Genomic DNA, 18,139 nt, shown 5'->3' on the forward strand with positions numbered 1-18,139 from the left:
GCGTGAGATGACGTCATCTCACACCGGGGATTGACAGCCTCGACCCCTAGTACAATCCCCCGTGTTTGCAGATGCCGGAGTTGAGACCAGGCAAGTGTGAAATGGGCAGCAACTTTGCAGGCACTTCCTATTAAAGGTAGAACAGACCAAACACAGGGGATATGCCCTTGCAAGTGTAAAAGCGTTCAGTGTCCCAGTTAGGAGTGGTCTAGTGTGAAAGGCTAAACCCCCATTCCTATCCTGGGACACTGAACGGCCGAATTACTGGGATGCAAGTGTGAAAGGGGCTTTAGTTAGACGTTGTGAGAGTAAGTCTCAAGCAACGGAAAAATGCACTTACCCAGCATCTACCAATCTCCACAGGTGCTGGATATCATGAGCCAATGAAGGAAAAAGATGACTCTGAATTGGGTATTGTGCCCTGAAAGGGGTTTGGTTATTGACATTGCTTGTGGGATCCTTCACGAACAAGTGATGGCATGATGGAATTCTTTATTAAGGTGGTTCAATCCAAAACCAGACTTCATAATTGAGACAAAGGAAGCTGTGACGATATTGAGGAGTGAGTTGGCTATGATATATTAGGAAGCTTTATTCAAACATGAAGGAAAATAGGCAGCGCCTAAGCATTGAAGGAAAGAATATAGGAACTGCAACGGTTACACACTCCTTCCCAGAAGGAAAACACAAAAAGAAAGGTGGCCCACCATAGCCAACAAAAGAAGTTAAAGAAAGCAAAGAATTAGATCCAAAAAGCAAGCACGAAACATTGTAAAACAGTGAAAAGGTAGCAAACCTGAGAGTTTGGAGCCATTTAGAGTTGATCAAAAATGAAGCGAGAGAGTTAAAACAAAACTAAAAAAGTAAACTTGCAAAAAACCTGTAAAAGGTGACACGGTTGGCGTGACGGTTAGCGCAATGCCTTTACAGCGCCAGCAATTGGGACTGGGGTTCAAATCCTGCGCTATCTTTAAGGAGTTTGTACTCCTCGTGTCTGTATAGGTTTTCTCTGGAGGCTCCGGTTTCCTCCCACCATTCAAAATGTATCCCGTATGCAGGTTAATGGGGTGTAAATTGGGTGGCACTGACTCATTGGCCAAAATGGACTGTTTCTGTGCTGCATGTCTAAATTAAAAAAAAAAATTAGATACAATAGAATTTGTAATGGTAGAACAAAAAGATAGCAGAGCAATGAAACATGTACATTGGCTCTTTGCATAGCGATTTACAGCATGGAAAGAGGTCCTTTGGCCAAACTCGTCTCTGCTAACCAAGTTGTCTACCCAAGCTAATCCCATTTGTGTTTCAAACATTGCAATTGTACCCATGTTCTTCTGCTTCCTTTTGCAGCTCATTCCATATATACACCAACTTCTGTTTGGATAAAGTGACCCTTTTAAACACTTGCTCTCACTTAAATCTTTGTCCGCTCATTTTAGACCCCCAAACAGGGGGAAAAGGCTTTGACTATTTACTTCCTCTCTGCTTGTCATGATGTTATCAACCTCTGTAAGGTCACCCTTCAGTTCCCTGCACTCTAGGGAAAAGAGTCCCAGCCTTTTGACTCTCTCCTTATAACACAAGCTCTCCAATCCTGGTACACCTTCTTTTGCACCCTTTCCAGCTTAATGATGTCTTTCCTTAGGCTGGGTTACCAGAACGGCGCATTCCGGTGAGGGTTAGACCATACCCCAAGTGTGTTCTCACCACTGTCTCTTATCAGAATTGTTATGCACCGTGGGAGTTCCTCCACCACAGTTCAGGCAGATGGCTTCTTCACCATCTTCCCAAAGGCACTTAAGGAAATGCAGGTGAATGCCTTGCTTTGCCTGAAGTTTCCACAACCTCTGACTGAACGAAGAAAAAAAAACACCATACCCCTGAAATCCGATGAGTCCTTTTCAGGTAGTCATTTGATTTTAGTTCAAAGAGGTTTGGAACGTTTTATTACCTTTAAATTTCAAGTTGAATTTCATCATAATTAACCTAATGAATCTTTGCGCAATAGACTCCAAATCCACTGAGCCTGAAGCACCTTTTGTCTCTCATCTCATGGGGTTTATACACATATTCTTGACCTTTTGCCACGGAATCACAGTTTGTATTTAATTGCTCCACAGGAAATTAAAACAGCTGTAATATGAACAACCTTGTGCATTCAGCAGGGCGACACGGTTAGCGCAACATTATTACAGCGCCGGCAACCCAGGTTCGAATCCAGTGCTGTCTGTAAGGATATCTTACATTCTGCATGGGTCTCCTCTGTGTGCTCCAGTTTCCTCCCACCCGTCAAAATGTGCTGGGGTCGTGGGTTAATTGGGTTACCTGGTGGCCCGGGCTCGTGTTCCAGAAGGGCCTGTGTGTTACAATTAAATTAAAATGAAATTGACCCTCCTCTCTTGAACTGTATAAGAAATAAAAATGGGATTAATTCTTACAGCTCCCCTTAGAAATGCTTCATCAATCAGTCAGATCATGGCCTAATTTTCTCCAGAAACTATAGTGTCTGACTGAGTGCTCACAATCTCTGAAAGTGTTCCAATGAGTTCTCTTTTTTCTAATATTTTATATTGAGAATTTTCAATCAATGTGCAGTGTAAGGTAAAACATCATGAGATGGGAATGTGTAAGGAGTTACCCTGTACAGGACTGTAACAAGAAGGGGAGGTGTCCTTGTACTCCTGTTAGGTAAAACATCATGAGATGGGAATGTGCAGGGCTGTAACAAGATGTGAATGCATCCTTGTACTTACAAGATAAGAGAGACATTGATGGATTGAGAGGCAGGAAGCTAGCAGGGAAAGGATAGCAACAGTTTTAGTCATTGGACAAGTAATGATATGATGATGTTCTAAGCACGTATCCAAGGGTATAAAAAATCACCATTTTGCTGATAACGGCAGAATGCATTCTCCGACTAACATGGTTAGTCGCAAGTGTTACAATCCGGTAATAAAGAACAAAGAACCCTGATTTCGACTCAGCCTGGTGTTTGTCTCACTCATTCATGAACAAAGCAGACCTAACAGCAGTCAAAACAAAGAATAATCAAAAAAGATAAACATTGATATCAAGAATACAATATCGATCCACATGTCGATTCGAAAGAAAGTGAGCGAAAAAGAGTTAACATGATTCAATTATTATAAAGAAAGAAAAGTTACGATAATACCACAAAAATGAAAATTCAGTTGTCCACATTGAACCAAAAGGAGAAAAAGATAATAGAGAAAAAGAAGAACAAAATAAGAGGACCCCCCCCCCCCCCCACCAAGGAAACAAGAATCATGAAAAAAGGTAAGAAAAGAAAAAGAAAAGATTGGCTTCACCTCGGATAAACCCCACTCCCGTCAAGCAGCAAATAAACCTGACTTATCTGGGGTCCTCGATGCTGCAAGCCGCGGAGTTGTATGTTCTTGTAGAAAGAAATCCTTCTTCATCTCAATTCTTCACAGCCAATCTTATGGAGTGACATCTCCGTGAAACCCAATAAAAAACCTTGTTTTTATCTCGATGATACCACCCCTCGGCCACACTTGCCATATATGCCAGCATAAAAGGTTGAATTTGAATGTCACCCCAAAATCAGGTTCATCCTATATGCCAAGTATAAAATCCAAACCACATCATCCTATGGTTTAGAGCAGGGGTGTCAAACTCAAATTCATCGAGGACCAAAATTAAAAACTTGGACTAAGTCGAGGGCTGAACTAAATATTTATTGAAAATTTTCAACAACATCTGTATGTTTTCTCTCAACATATGTAATGTTAAACTTTTTCTTATTAAAATAAATGTTTAATAATAGTTTTGGTTAAACTCTTTCCATAAGAAGCATTAATAAATAAGAAATAAAATATTCAATAAATAATATTTCTCTCTAGCCTTTAAGCCAAGGATCGCACTTTGCAGAGAAGCATGCCAGGAAGCGGAGGTCTGCAGGGAGCCCTCCCCAGCCCAGCCAGCAAACCCGAGCGTCATCCCGCCCCCTGCCCCCTCTCCCTCCTCTGCCCCCGCCTCCGCCTGCCGCAACCGCCGCCAAAAACCCAAGGAGTCCCCGCTGGTCTCGCCATCTCACTGGGAATACTGTGAGAGGGGTGGAACTCGTCCACGACCACCACCCCAGCGGAAAGTCCGATGCCCAGCAGCACCTGCCCACAAATGAAGCTCAAGGAGACGCGGAGGTGACCCACCACGTCCAGCTACATGGAGCTAGGCGGCGGGTCCGTTGTAGCTAGGCGGCGGGTCCGTTGTAGCTAGGCGGCGGGTCCGTTGTATCGGCGCCACTGTGAATATCTAATTAACTTTCCCGTTAACTATATCGGTGTACTGCTGTGCCTGCTGTGGAAGTGCTAAAAACTACTATGGTACTACCTGCTGCTGTGCATGTGCTATACTTGCGCGGCGGCCAACGGGCCAACTCTAATATATATTTAATATGATCTTGCGGGCCAAATATAATTATATCGCGGGCCAAATTTGGCCTGCGGGCCAGAGTTTGACATGTGTGGTTTAGAGTGTCCCCCACGGCCTTGCAGAAGAGCAAGGCCTACCCCTAAATATTTTTCTACTGAAACTTGCATTTGAGAAGCTGGATTTATAGTAATGTTATATTAAAACACTATAAATGTATTTTAAACGACTCCAACACACCTTAAAATAACAGTATAGCAAATGAAATTATACTCAACACCATGTTTGTCTCTGTAAACGAACCAATGCTGAAGTGACATTGCCAGTGTTTATGTTACACCAGTTTCATGAATATTATTGTGGGTAATTGACAGTATTTTACCATTACTTGAAATTAATTAGCTAAATTCTAAATAATCAAGATTGTGTTGCTTAACCAATTCACTCCACTGGTTGATAAAGGACATTTGGAGCAGTAAGGTCTCAGCGGAAAGTGCCAGACTTGGCAGCGAGTACATCTCAAAACTCGTATTTTAAGTGGAAATTCTAGGGTCGTCTTATACACCCAGTCACCTTGTTCGCTGACCTAAACGGTAATTGTAACCCACCTACACCTTGATTCTCTTTCTCCACCTCCCCCAGTGTATTTGTGTACTGCAATCGACTGCAGCATCTGCAGACTTCTTGTTTAATGTTTTACCACTTGTTTTCCTTCAGCTGTACTGCAACTATTCACACTGATGCATAAAACAAAACTGCTTGAGGAACTTGGCCGGTCAAGTAGCATCAGTGGGGGTGGGGGGGTGGGGGAATTAATAGTCAACGTTTCAGGCCTGACTGCTCCATCAAGGCTTTAAAGGTTCCAGCCTAGAATGCTGAGCATTATTTATCTCCCCCTATTGCTGCCCAACCCACTGAGATCCTCCAGCATATTGATGTTTTGCTCCAGATTCCAGCTCCTCTCATTTGTCTCTAGTTCTTGCTGATGCATTGTGGCTGTCTTTGGAAGAATTATTTAGATGTATGGCCTTTGGTTCGTAGGGGTAGAAATGCTGGTCATTTGCAATCTCTGCAGGTGTTTACTGTCAGTAACCAGGGTAAAAAGAAACTAACAATCCCCCAATTGGCTTTTCTAGAGTTTAAAATTATCTTATTTCACAATTGTTTGAGGCTTTCTTAAGACACCAACTCTTGAAGATATCTTCAGTGGAGTGGAGACTGGTGCCTGTGAAGGCGCTGACTGAACTCACAACTCTCTCTACCTGTGCATTGGCACCTTCATACCTGACAGTGATGCAACCAGTCAGAATACTCTCTGCGGTATGCCTGTATAAATTTGCAAGAGTCTTTGATGATGTACCAAATCTCCTCATGAGTAGAGCATCTAATTTGTGCATTAGAGCTGAAAATAGCTTGAGTTTAATACTTTAAAATGGAGGCAGAAGGGTGGCACATTTAGCGTAGCAATTGACACAACATGATTACGGCACCAGCGAACTGGGTTCGAGTGCGGCGCTGTCTGCAAGGAGTTTATATGTGCTCCCCATGACCACTTGGGTTTCTTCCCAGTGTTCCATTTTCCTCCCCCCCCCTCCCCCCCCTCTAAAAACGTACAGGATTGGTGCATTTGGGTGCCTGAGCTCATGGGACAGAAAGGCAGCATGCTTAGGCTTTTGGCGGTGTTCTGGAAGATTATCTGGGCATTTGGCAGTTATTTCTATTAATACCCCATTTTTCAGATGTTATATGATGGTGTAATATACTTAACAGTGAACCAAGTAAGTTTGTAAGGGGTCTTGGTAGGAGGAGAAGGTGCATGGAAACCTGGGGACCCACTGTGCAGAAAATGATTGCAGCAATCAACATCTGGTGAGCCAGATGCTGAACCACTGGGATTTTGAAGGTGTAGCTTATCAAAGTTTCATTGTATGCCCCTTGATGACTTTATACAATATGGTTCCGGTTCCCTACTTTCTTAAGAAGCAGTATTACACTTGCTACATCCCAATCTGCTGCGTACCATACTTTATCAAAAAGCCTTCACTCTCTCACAAGTAATAAGAATCAGGACTCACAAGAATGCCAACTTGTCATGTTTTATCACTGGATTCCAATATTTTTCTAGCACCCTGGCATTGGTCATCCATTGCCTTAATTGCGCAAAGTTCATGTGGGCTTTTTAAAACTGCTTGGGTTTAACCCAATGCTCCTCATTTGCCTAAAGGAATTGAGTCAATTTCCTAATGAGATGTGTCGTTTATCAGCTGGGTAGGATGAGGGTGACTCGTTCTTTTCCACAAACTTTGATATAGCAGTTTTTCATAACCCTGAAACACCAACTTTAAAGAGCTTTCATAAGTAAGAGTCATCCTCTTTCTCCCACGGTTTCTGGAGCAATGCTGTTAAAACTATATCTCCACCGGATATCAAGCAACAGTGGATGCTGGAAGTGCAAAACAAAACTAGAAGCATCCGTGTAGAGGGTAACAGTGTTAATGTTTTAGGATCTGTCCTGGGGCCTCCACGTCGATGCAGTCATGAAGGAAGCCCATCAGTGGTTATATTTTGTGAGGAGATTCGGTACGTCACCAAAGACTCTCGAACATTTCCACAGGTGCCCCATGGAGAGCATTCTGACTGGTTGCATCACTGTCTGGTGTGGAGGTACCAATGCATAGGACAGGAAAATACTCCAGAGTGGTTGTTAACTCAGCCAGTGACATCGCGGGCACCAGTCTTCACCCCATCGAGGACATCTGCAAGAGGTGTGGCTTAACAAAGCAGCCTCTATCCTCTAGGATCCTCACCATCCAGGCCATGTCCTCTTCACACTGCTACCGTCAGGAAGGAGGTACAAACACCTCGCAGCGCAAGGACCGCTTCTTCCCCTCTGCCATCAGATTCCTGAACGGACAATGAACCACAGACACTACCTCACTTTATCCTATTTTCTTGCACTATTTCTTTTCAAATGTGATTTATAGCAATATTTGCTTTATGAAGCTGCCACAAAACAACGAATTTCGTGACATGTTCATCAGAGTTAAAGTTTCTGTTAAGGATCTTTCTCGACAGATCAGCTGGATCTGTTGAAGGTTTCCAGCTGTTTCTGTACAGTACATTTTCACGGCAGTGTGAACGGCCACAGAGATGGTATAATCTTGGGGTCATGGTTTTCCAGCATGGAGAAAGGCACTTCAGCTCCACTTGTCCACATTGACCAAATTGCCTGCCCATGCTGGTCCCATTGCCTGTATTTTGCACACATTCCTCATATCCACACCACGTGTCTAAATGGCTTTTACCTGCCTCTACCATTTCCTCTACCAGCTTGTTCCACATACCTTGACCCTCTCAATGGATAGAAGTGCCCCTTAAGTCCCTTTTAAATTTCTCCCCTCAGTTTAAATCTGTGACCTCTCGCTTTAGACTCTGCAACCATAGGAGAAGGTGACGATTGTTCATCTTTTACTATTTGCCTCACCTGTGCTGAATTTCCTGATGATGGCCTGGCTTTTTGTCGGCCTGGGGGAGGCAGTCCAGGAATTGATGAACCAAAAGACATCAGTCTTAAATGGGACCAATTTTCAGTCAGTTCAGGAAAGTTAAAATGGAAACTTGCTGGAGGGACACTGATATAATACAAGATCAGCGCACTTTTTACGTTGCCCTGTGTTGCTTCTTGACATGGGACAATCTGTAAAAAAAAAAATACAAACCAAGCTCTGGATATGGAATAAAGACTTGGCTTCCTCGTTTAGTTTTCCGACTGAGTGCCCGTTGAAGCGACATCTGGGTCTTCAAGAATCTCAGTGGAATAAACAAATCACCACCATCCCCACCTACCCTCGTAGAAGTAAGGTGGGGTCAGGCATGTGAGGGGATGTCAGGGCAGCACGGTAAGCGTAGTGGTTGGCACAATGCTGTTATAGTGCCAGCAACCTGGCACTGCCTGTAAGGACTTTGTCTGCGTGGGTTTTCTCTGAGCGCTCAGGTTTCCTCCTGCCCTTCAAAACATACAGGGGTTGTAGGCTAATTGGGGTATTTGGGTGGCATGGGCTTGTGGGCCGGAAGGTAACAGTGCTATATCTCAAAAATGTAACAAATAAAATGTATGTATTGTAGCGGCCGTGTAGCGGGCCAAGCGGGTGCACGGCGTGGCAATGTGAACCATTGCCAGCGTGGCTCTTTGGTGGGAGCATGGAGCCATAGGACAGACAGCTGGGTACTCATCCATTTAATGGACTGCACGTGCACACGGTGCAGCATGCCGAGTAAAGGCACGTTGGTTCACGGACTCTCCTGCCGGAAGGCGCGGGATGCTCGCTGTGCTTAATTTAAACCTGCTGGTCCCGTGGATTGGCAGAAAACTCATAATGATGTCCCACCCTGTTCTGTGGAGCCCGGGGTAAATAAAAGAAGCCTGTAAAGTTGACTAACCTGGTGTGTGTGTATTGCTTTAGTAGCTCTACCGAAGTAGCCGCTACAGTATGTCTAAAAATAAATGTCCTGGAATAAAAGGAGGACCGACATACAGCAGCAAATTTCTCGAGGCAGGCCAAAAGCTCACTTCTACGCACACCTGCAGTCACAGACGCGGAAAGTGGTGAATTACGACTGTGTGCAGGTAACCTTTGCCTGCTTTGTGTGGACATGATTTAAAAACACAAGGGAAAGACAATTCAGAATTATTCTCCCTTGGTCTTCGCAGGGTACACTTGTAGATTCTGGAAGGTTCCCCCATTCCAAGTTTGCAGTGGATCAAGAGTCAGAAGGCCTAATGTTAGCTTAATATTGCTGTCCCCTCAAAGCATCCTTATCAGATTGAGAGCTCAGTTGAGCGATGATGGAAGGCATCTTCAGTGCATCCTTTCAGCATTCCTCCAGCTGGTCTGGAAAGGACCACCTATTAAGTGCTCAAGGAATTTAAGTGATTACTTCTGTTGGTATTTTAGATGCTGTGAATTCTAGAGTGATTTGTATCAGAGTGCCCAAATATCAGACCGGTCGGTACACGAAAAGTAAACCTCAAAGGGAATGTCTGTCAGAATGGTGATACAGTTTAAAAAAAAAATCCGGATGCCAGAAACCTGAACCACCTGCAAATCCGGACTTTTCGAAACCTCTCAAACTTTTGAAATCGAGCGGGCTTTTGTGTGCGTGCACGCAGGCGTAAGCGCCACAGCGGCAACAAGCGACCACTTTATTTTTCTTTGAAACCGCTCGTTTTGGGAAATGAAGCAAGCTATGTTTGCTCATGAATAATCTATCAACCTCCTCTCTACTTTATTCCTCCTTAAATTTGAATTTTGCCCGAGAATCCGGACCGACCTAATCCCCGAGCAGTCCAGATTTTCGAACTTCTACTGTATTGATGCAAAGTGCTTTTTTTAAATCCCCCTTTAGAGCTGACGGTTAATCTTTTGCTGTATTAAGATAATTCTGTTAATACTTTAATGATCGGAACTTTGTTATCTGCACCCTGTCACAGCTGTAAGCGTTCTCATTTTATTCATGTTTTGTCTGAAGCCAAAAGTCACAAATCAATTGTCATTTTCTGATTTTTCCGACAATGCGGTTATCGGCATGTCAGCTCTTCATTTTACTGTAATATCTAATCCCGCTCTGATAATTTAAAATTATGAAGGTTTTCAGAGTGCTAGACTGGAGAGCTCTGACAAGTACTTAGATCCTAAGGAGCTAAAGTCTCAAAGATTTGAGTGGTCATATTTGTAGTGATGTTTCCAGCATTATGTTTCAGAAGTCATTTAAATCTGCCTGAAAATTTAGTGACTGTTCTAAGTGTTTCTAAATATCACCAATCCACTGCAGAGGAAGACCTGGAAATCATATAATTCGTGAAATGTTCCTTAGGCACAAAAAATGTCCATTGCAGAAGCATCCTTTACATGAAAAAAAATGTTGTTAACTGCAATTTCAGGGGCAGAGTGAATTGCTTGTGAAATCGGGGGGTGGGTGGGGGGGGGGGGGGGGGGGGAACCAGTCAGCTGCGGCTCTATTTATTTTTGTTAAATTGCTGGATTTTTTTTTCAGAAATGCTGCAGGAATTTAGGTATTGCCAGGTAATTTCTTCGGCTTCTGATTCTGTGGTTGGAGACTGCGTAGATGGTGATCTATCACCCATTCTGAGAACCATCCATTTTTTGACCACCATCTACAGCCTCAGATTTACAACCATCCATTTATTTTTGATCTATTGCTCAGCCATTAGAATTCTCCTAATTCTCCCCTCCTTTCTGCAATAATCTTAAATTTGTATCAGAATTTATTGTCATGAACGAAATTCATTGTTTTGTGTCAACATTACATTGCTATAAAATAACATTTAAAATAAACTAGTGCAAAAATAGGTGAAAGTGAGGAGGTGCCCGTGGTTCATTATCCATTCAGGAACCTGATGGCAGAGGGGAAGGAGCTGTCGTTGTGTCGCTGGGTGCTCGTCTTCAGGCTCCTGTCCCTTTTTCCCGATGATAGCAGAGTGAAGAGGGCCTGGCCTGGGTGGTGAGAGTCTTGGAGGATAGAGGCTGCTTTCTTAAGGCACCACCTCTTGTAGATGTCCTCAATGGAGTGGAGACTGATCTTCTTCCTAAGTAACAAAAAACAAAGAATTTGGAATTGATTTGGAGGATGCACAAAAAAGATTTGTTAGGATAGCTCTAGCTGTAGCAAAAAAATGTATTATGTCAACCTGGAAATTGGAAGATAATTTGAAAATACAACAATGGTATATAGAAATGAATAAATGTATTCCATTAGAAAAAATAACATATAGTTTAAGAAATAATATTGAAATATTTGAACAAATATGGGAGCCTTACATGAAACACAATAGCGAAAACCTACCGGGGACAATCACTACCTAAATTAACGGAAGGAGAAGGAAATGAAAAGAATGGACTCAGTGGAATTTCTTGTGTATTTTTATTGAATGACAACATTGTTTGACTGGTTTAATGTATCCTAGATTTTGTACTTTAAATGGACGGGAGGGGGGAGGTAGGGAGGGTGGGATGGGAGGAGGGGGGGGGGAGAAAATGGCACTGTTTATGTGTGAAAAGGAAAAAAGTGTGTATCATGGTTAATGTGATTTATGGTGTGAAAAAAAAAATGGAGTGGTGAAGGCGCTGGCTGAACTTACAATTCTCTCTATCCTGTTGATTTGCATCTTTATAGTTGATAATGATGCAACCAGTCAGAATGCTCTCCACTGTATGACTGTAGAAATTTGCAAGATTCTGTGATGACGTACCAAATCTCCTCAAATGCCTCAGGAAGTATAGCTGCTGGCGAGCCTTCTTTGTGATTGCACCAGCATGGAGGACTCAGGACAGAAGCTCAGAAACATTTGTTACTTTTACACTGCCCTTTTTTAAAATAAACGGGATTTAGCTGCTTTTTAAATACCACTTACCTATGTGAATGAAACTAACACGGGATGGGGTGGGGGGGCGTGTGGGGGTGGGGTCATTTTCACCCCGGTAATTGCTCGGAAAGGTAGGTAGTATCAGAGCCAATGCGTTTCACTTTAAACACAGGTTGTTCACACGCCAATTAAATGGGATCGCTGTGTAAAAGGGGCTTTGAAGTTCTTAACCCTTTCCACTGCTGACCCCTTACTGGTTCGTGCTCCCTTACTGGTTCCCCTCCTTGGTTTTGTTCACATTGAGTGCAAGTTTGTCGTAGTGGCTCCACTCAACCATCTCCCTCCAGAACGCTGCCTCATTGCTTCTCACCAAATCGCGGCAGTGGTCTTGTCCAAGTATCCGATGAAATTCTCTCAGAACTCTGAACAGCTTTCTTTGCTCCTGTCTTAAAGTTCATGTCTGGCATTAAATGTTCATCTCTCATCATAACTGAAGCATCATACTCTTAACAGCCTCTCAGTGAATCATTTAACATGACCTTGTACTGTATCACTGGGGCTGTCATGTTTCCTGTGACTCAGTGCGAATGAATAGTTTAAAATGCATTGATTATCACCCCAGGGGTCCATCAGAGAGTCCCTGTGTGATCTTCTGAAACTGGGTAAAATATCCACATCTGTTTTATGACAAGAAAAGCAAACCTTTAAAGTTGTCACCTATATAATTTTGTGAAATATAGTTACAAGGATGTAGTAACATAATATTTATCAGAGATTTTCTACCTTAAGCTGATTGGCTTTGGAATACATCAGATGAATGTGTTTAAAACGAGCGCCATGGTCTAAGAGCCCCCGAGTGTGATTGCTTGTGTACGAAATGAACAGGATTTTTTTTTTCTTGACGTTATCCTGGAATCAATGAAGTGATTGAGACAGTTGCATTAAAAGCAACCAGTAAAATGTCTAACTTTGGTTTTGATTTATCTATAATGTCCTCTGCCTTGCGAGATGGATTAATTAAAGTTTCTGTCAACTAGGATTGGATTGAGAGGTACTTAAATTTATTTCCTGCCTTCTCAAATGCTTTTTTCAAGCATTTTGGGAGAACAGCTGAACAAGGCCAAGTTTATGGAGAGAGGCACTGCTTCCAATCCACATAAAGCCCTTCCTCCTCTTAAGAATCTTTCACTGCCAAACGACCCCACCAGCTCCTCTGCCTCCATGGACTTGTAGCCTTCTTGATGAAGGGAATGATATACCAAATCCACGTGCTTAAGTAAGACCAGGCTTGGTCAATGGAAGCGACATCATAGAGCACGGAAACGGACTGATTGGCCCATGGAGTCCCTATCAGCCATCAACACCATTACTCACAGGGAATTTGAATTGAATTGGGTATTGATATATGTACTGAAATGCTGTGAAAAGCGTTATTTGCATTCTATCCAGGCAAGTCAACCCATTCAAAAGTGAAGCAGGTGTGCAATAACAAAACAAAAGTTCAGGGTAGAATGTTACTCAGACACAGTGCAAGAGGAAGGGAGAAGTACAGTGAAACAGTGCCGCCCTCATCATTTGCCAATCAGAGACCCATTCTTAAGGCTGATAACAACAGAAAATAAATTGAATGTGGAGGCTTGTGTTTTTAAACTCATGGATCTGTTGCCTGAAGGGTGGGAGGTTGTAGAAGAGGGTGTGACTGGCAACTTTCCCAAGACAGCAGGAAGCAGAGATGGAGTCGACGGAGGGAAGATTGGTTTGTGTGATGGCCTGAGCTGCATTAACAATTCTCGACATTTTCTTGTGGTCTTGGGCAGAGCAGTTCCTGTCCCAAGGTGTGGTGAATCCAGAACGCTATGCTGCATCTATCAAAATTGGTAAGAGTCATTGGAAGTGTGCCAAATTCTTTTGACTTCTGAGGAAACCTGACACTGGTCCCGTTTTCCTTTAATTGGCTCAACTTCCCCGAGCTCCTACCACTAATCAGCCCGCGAACGGCAGTTTACGATGTCCAGTTACTGTGTTGTTGGGATGTGGGAGGTTGCGGGAACATCGGGAGGCAACTCACGTGGTCATAGGGAGAACGGCCAAATAATTGCCCACACAGACAGATCGAAGGTCAGGATTGAACCCCTGGGTCTCTGGCAGCTGCTCGCCCACCATCACCACACCATTGTTGCCCATTGGTTGAAAGAAACCTCTGCCCACCTTTGTGAAGGGCATGATTGAAGCATTTGTATCTTCACAGACCCTTCTGCCAATATCCCTCTCTATTCTTTTATCCCCACACCATGGCATCCATTAGACATGTTATAACTGGGATGAACAGTAAAACTCATGAGAACCAGGCACGAACAGCACCTGAAGAATATAGTTTTTTTGTTATATTTATGGCCCCATAGCCCCAGGAGATTTGAAAGGATTAAAATTGCACAACACTTCAGCTCAAGGAGTGGATGGTCAGTTTAGGGTAAACTTGTCATGCAGTGGTTTTCAACCTCTTTCAGTCTCTTGGCCTAACATGCCATGGCCCATTGAGCAATATTTTCAAGTCAAAAGCAGCTTTGTTAAAAAAAATGGCAACTTTATCTGATTTAAAGTATTTAAAGACCCATTTGGAAACACGCTGTGGCCCACCAATAGGCAATGGCCCATTGATTGGGAACTACTACCAGAGTGTTTGACCAGGTAGTTCTATCATATTATTCTAAATGGCTGTCAAATTGAGATGTAGTATTTTGACATGTAAAGTTATTCAATACCTGGCTGCCACACCAGCAGCATTAGATTGTGTTCACAAATTCTGATTGGATTTGCCAGATTAGTTAAGTACCATCCATCTCCCTAGGCTCTGGTTACCACATCAAACCATGCGATTTTAAGTAGACTTTTTAATCTTTTGCTCTTGAATGACATCTGTCGCACCTGTGGAAGGCCAATCTCTGGCTCAAAAGCAGTTGGTTTTACCTGTTAGGAAGCTGAAACAATGCGATGTTTCTGAAAAAGAGTTTTGACTTGAGTCATGCATCTGGCCATCATTTTTGATACTTGATAGTACATATCACGGGTAATGAATCTTACAAAGTCTAAAATAGTCAATTTACTTTAAGCACTTCTGTGACCTATGCCACGCTTAATCATTTTCAGGCCATCGTTCAGTGTCTATCAATTCCCAATTAATTAAACAACATCAAGAATGCAGTAGTCCATTCCTCAGTGAAGTTCCTTTTCCATTTATTAAATGTACTTGCTAATTTTTAAGTGAGAATAATACAGCCTTGATGAGTTTCAAGGAAATGTGGTCCCAGTGGGTTCCAGGGAATGGAAGCAACGTGGTCCCAGTGAGGTCCCAGGGATTATGGGAAACAGGGTCCCAGTGGGTTCCAGGGAGTGGAAGCAACATGGTCCCAGTGAGGTCCCAGGGGTTATGGGAAATGTTGTGCCAGTGGAGTTGCAGGGATTGTGGGAAATGTGGTTCCAGGGACTGTGGGGAAAACCTAGTCCCAATGATTTCCAGGGATTGGGATCAATGTCATCCCAGTGAGGTCCCAGGGATTATGGGAAACAGGGTCCCAGTGGGTTCCAGGGAGTGGGATCAATGTGGTCCCAGTGAGGTCCCAGGGATTATGGGAAACAGGGTCCCAGTGGGTTCCAGGGAGTGGGAGCAACATGGTCCCAGTGAGGTCCCAGGGATTATAGGAAATGTTGTACCAGTGGATTTGCAGGGATTGTGGGAAATGTAGTTCCAGGGACTGTGGGGGAAACCTGGTCCCACTGAGGTCCAGGGATTGGGATCAATGTGGTCCCAGGGATTATGGGAAAGAGGGTCCCAATGGGTTCCAGGGACTGGGAGCAACGTGGTCCCAGTTGGGCCCCAGGGACTGCAGGAAACGGGGTCCCAGTGGGTTCCAGCAGACAAGAGATTATGGAGCCTTGAGGAGTTTAAAGGAAGCAGAGCCCTTCTGAATTGCAAAGGAGAATATGGAACAGGGTCTTACTGAGACAGATAATTGAATAATGGAATATTGTCATTGCAGCTCTCTGGGACACGGTCTTACTTTTGGCCACCTTGTGGCCATGTGCACAAAAGAGCTTCAGTAGCAGCAAGGCTGGGAGGTCTTCAAGACCCACATGGATTGAATTTTTTTTTCCATTTAATAGCAAATTATGTGCAGATATGCTGGAGAAACTCAACATCCATAGGAAATAAAGAGAAGGGCGCAGGTTACCCATTGCTAACAATAGATGCTGTGCCATCTGCTGAATTTCTCCAGCATGTTTTGTGTATTGCACTACAACTTGTCCCAGTTCGGGTTGAGTTTCTTGAAAGTGCTGAACTGATCTAGGCAAATGGAGTCCATTTCATTACACTCCTGATGTTGCTCTGTGGAAACGTCTTTGGGGCAAAATGAGGTGAGATATCCAGTCTCTAATCAGATCTTGGAGCCATTATTAACATAGCAGGTTTTGTTTTCATTCAGCAGTAACCCTGGTAGGGTGGTCATTGCCAAATTTCCAAAGTGGAAGACATGCAGGGTCAGTGTCAGGAACTCTCTCAGCAGCAGAGTGGGGGGGGGGGGGTGGTGGGGTGGTGGAGGCTTGCCTGCTGTGAACTTTCATGTGTCCCCATCATACTTCCCCTCATCACGTAAATGGAGGACAAATTAATGTCCGGCTCGAGGTGGCGCTGGACAGAGGGCTCAAAAGCCAGATTGTCTGGCATAAAACCATACATCTGGCCACCCTAGACTCTGGGGTGTTGATAGTGGGGATCTCCATGGCAGAAATACCATTGACTGTCAACAGGAGGTGGCTTGACTCTACTGTTGGGATGGTATATTCTTTGCCACTCATCTTCCTAAGCCTGGGCGATCACTGGATGTTTACAGAGCCTGTTTCAAGATGGCAAATACAGTCATTTGAAAGACTAATTGATTTACATTCACCACAATGGTCCAACTGTGCTCTGGATTGTGTAGAGATAATCCCATGACCTGTGTGTATACCCATCTACCTGCACACATGGTGGATTTGTGTACATGGATCTGTGTTAATTAGACAGGATAGAGGAGAAGTGAAATAAAAAGTTACAAAACAAAATTGAATTCTTGGAAGGATAAAGACTGGTTGTAATATTCTGCTTGAGCGCACCTGATCAGAACAGTGAGGGCTAACATCAGAAATGCAATAACTTGTCCTTTCCTGTTTACAGTTGCGCTTCAGTGTGTGACCAGCACTTTCTGCTGTGGTTATCGGGGAAAAGCTATAATGCTGGAGCACTCGACTCACTGCCTTAAGCATTTGGCAGGAGTTCAAGGGTTCCCGACCTGTAGTAGGACCGGTGTCTGTCATCTGCTATCCATCAGGTTCGCTCTGGTTGAGGGAAAACGGTGAAAGCTGCCCAGAATCAAGTACAGAAGATTATTTGGCCCATTCTATCTGCACCTAATTAATGCAGGGTCTGCAATCAGTCTGCCAGATATTTCCCTTTAACCAATCCCCTTTTTGACAATGACACTGTGCTTTCAGGAGGGGGAAAACATGGGTAAAATATCCAATCTGAACACACCCTGATTAAAGTCAATCAGTTTCTGTCAGCTTTCTTTCTTCTGACATCAGGGCCACACCTACACTGATGCATGTGCATGTGCTCAGAAGGTTTATTATCAAATGTTCAGGATTAGCATTGCTGTGGATTAGTCAGGTTTACTCACCATCTTCAAGAACAGCCAATCTGTGCAGGCCACTCCAGGCTTTTCTCTTGCCGTACCAGGCTGAGTCATTTTTGGAACTGCCAATCACTGGAGCAAGGTGAGAATGACGATTGTGTAATAATAGAGGCGGATTTTGTATTTTCAGTTTCTTCATTTGTGCCTTGTCCTCTTCGACTGTTTAGGTAATGCCACATTTTTGTGAGGCAGCCCGGTCGGTGTAGTTGTTAGCGTAACGCCTTTACAGCGCCAGCGGTCGGGACTGGAGTTCAAATCTCGCGATGTCTGTAAGGAGTTTGTATGTTCTCCCCGGGCTTGTGGGGGGGGGGGGGGGGTGTGGGTTTCTCCGGTTTCCTCCCACCGTTCGAAACAGACTGGGGATGTAGGTAAATTGGGTGCGCGCAGACTCGTGGGCCGAAATGGCCTGTTGCCGTGCTGTTGTTAATTTTCTCCCCTCAAAAAATTCCTTTTGAGGATTTCTTGAATGCATAGCAATTGAATGAAATCAGGAGTGCCCGAGAAGTTCTTTCAGTGGAGGGAGTGTATCCTGAAGGTTGTGGCTGCTTGGTTTCCCATAGGGAAAAGAGGATGGTGGAATCACCCCTTTTGAATCCGTCCAAGAGCCGAATGT

At 43.8% G+C, this 18,139-nt stretch overlaps 1 protein-coding gene and 1 long non-coding RNA gene across 11 annotated transcripts in view; one reads left to right on the forward strand and one right to left on the reverse strand.

The window, feature by feature from the left end:
* Window positions 1-18,139, forward strand: part of sema4ba (sema domain, immunoglobulin domain (Ig), transmembrane domain (TM) and short cytoplasmic domain, (semaphorin) 4Ba) — a 314,544-nt gene that overhangs the window by 193,911 nt on the left and 102,494 nt on the right. The window contains exon 1 of one of the 10 annotated variants that reach the window (XM_069911433.1): window positions 17,716-17,795. The exons of the other annotated variants lie outside the window; for them this stretch is intronic. The gene's annotated coding sequence lies outside the window, so the exon portion shown is untranslated. Of the gene's footprint in view, window positions 1-17,715; window positions 17,796-18,139 lie in introns of those variants that run through there. 10 annotated transcript variants of the gene reach the window in all.
* Window positions 10,682-17,770, reverse strand: LOC138749690 (uncharacterized). The gene is made up of 2 exons (XR_011348824.1): window positions 17,512-17,770; window positions 10,682-11,020 (listed from the first exon to the last, which is right to left on the reverse strand). It is a non-coding gene; the product is annotated as an uncharacterized lncRNA (long non-coding RNA).

This window comes from Narcine bancroftii, chromosome 14, assembly GCF_036971445.1.
Source record: "Narcine bancroftii isolate sNarBan1 chromosome 14, sNarBan1.hap1, whole genome shotgun sequence".
Classification (NCBI taxonomy): domain Eukaryota; kingdom Metazoa; phylum Chordata; class Chondrichthyes; order Torpediniformes; family Narcinidae; genus Narcine; species Narcine bancroftii.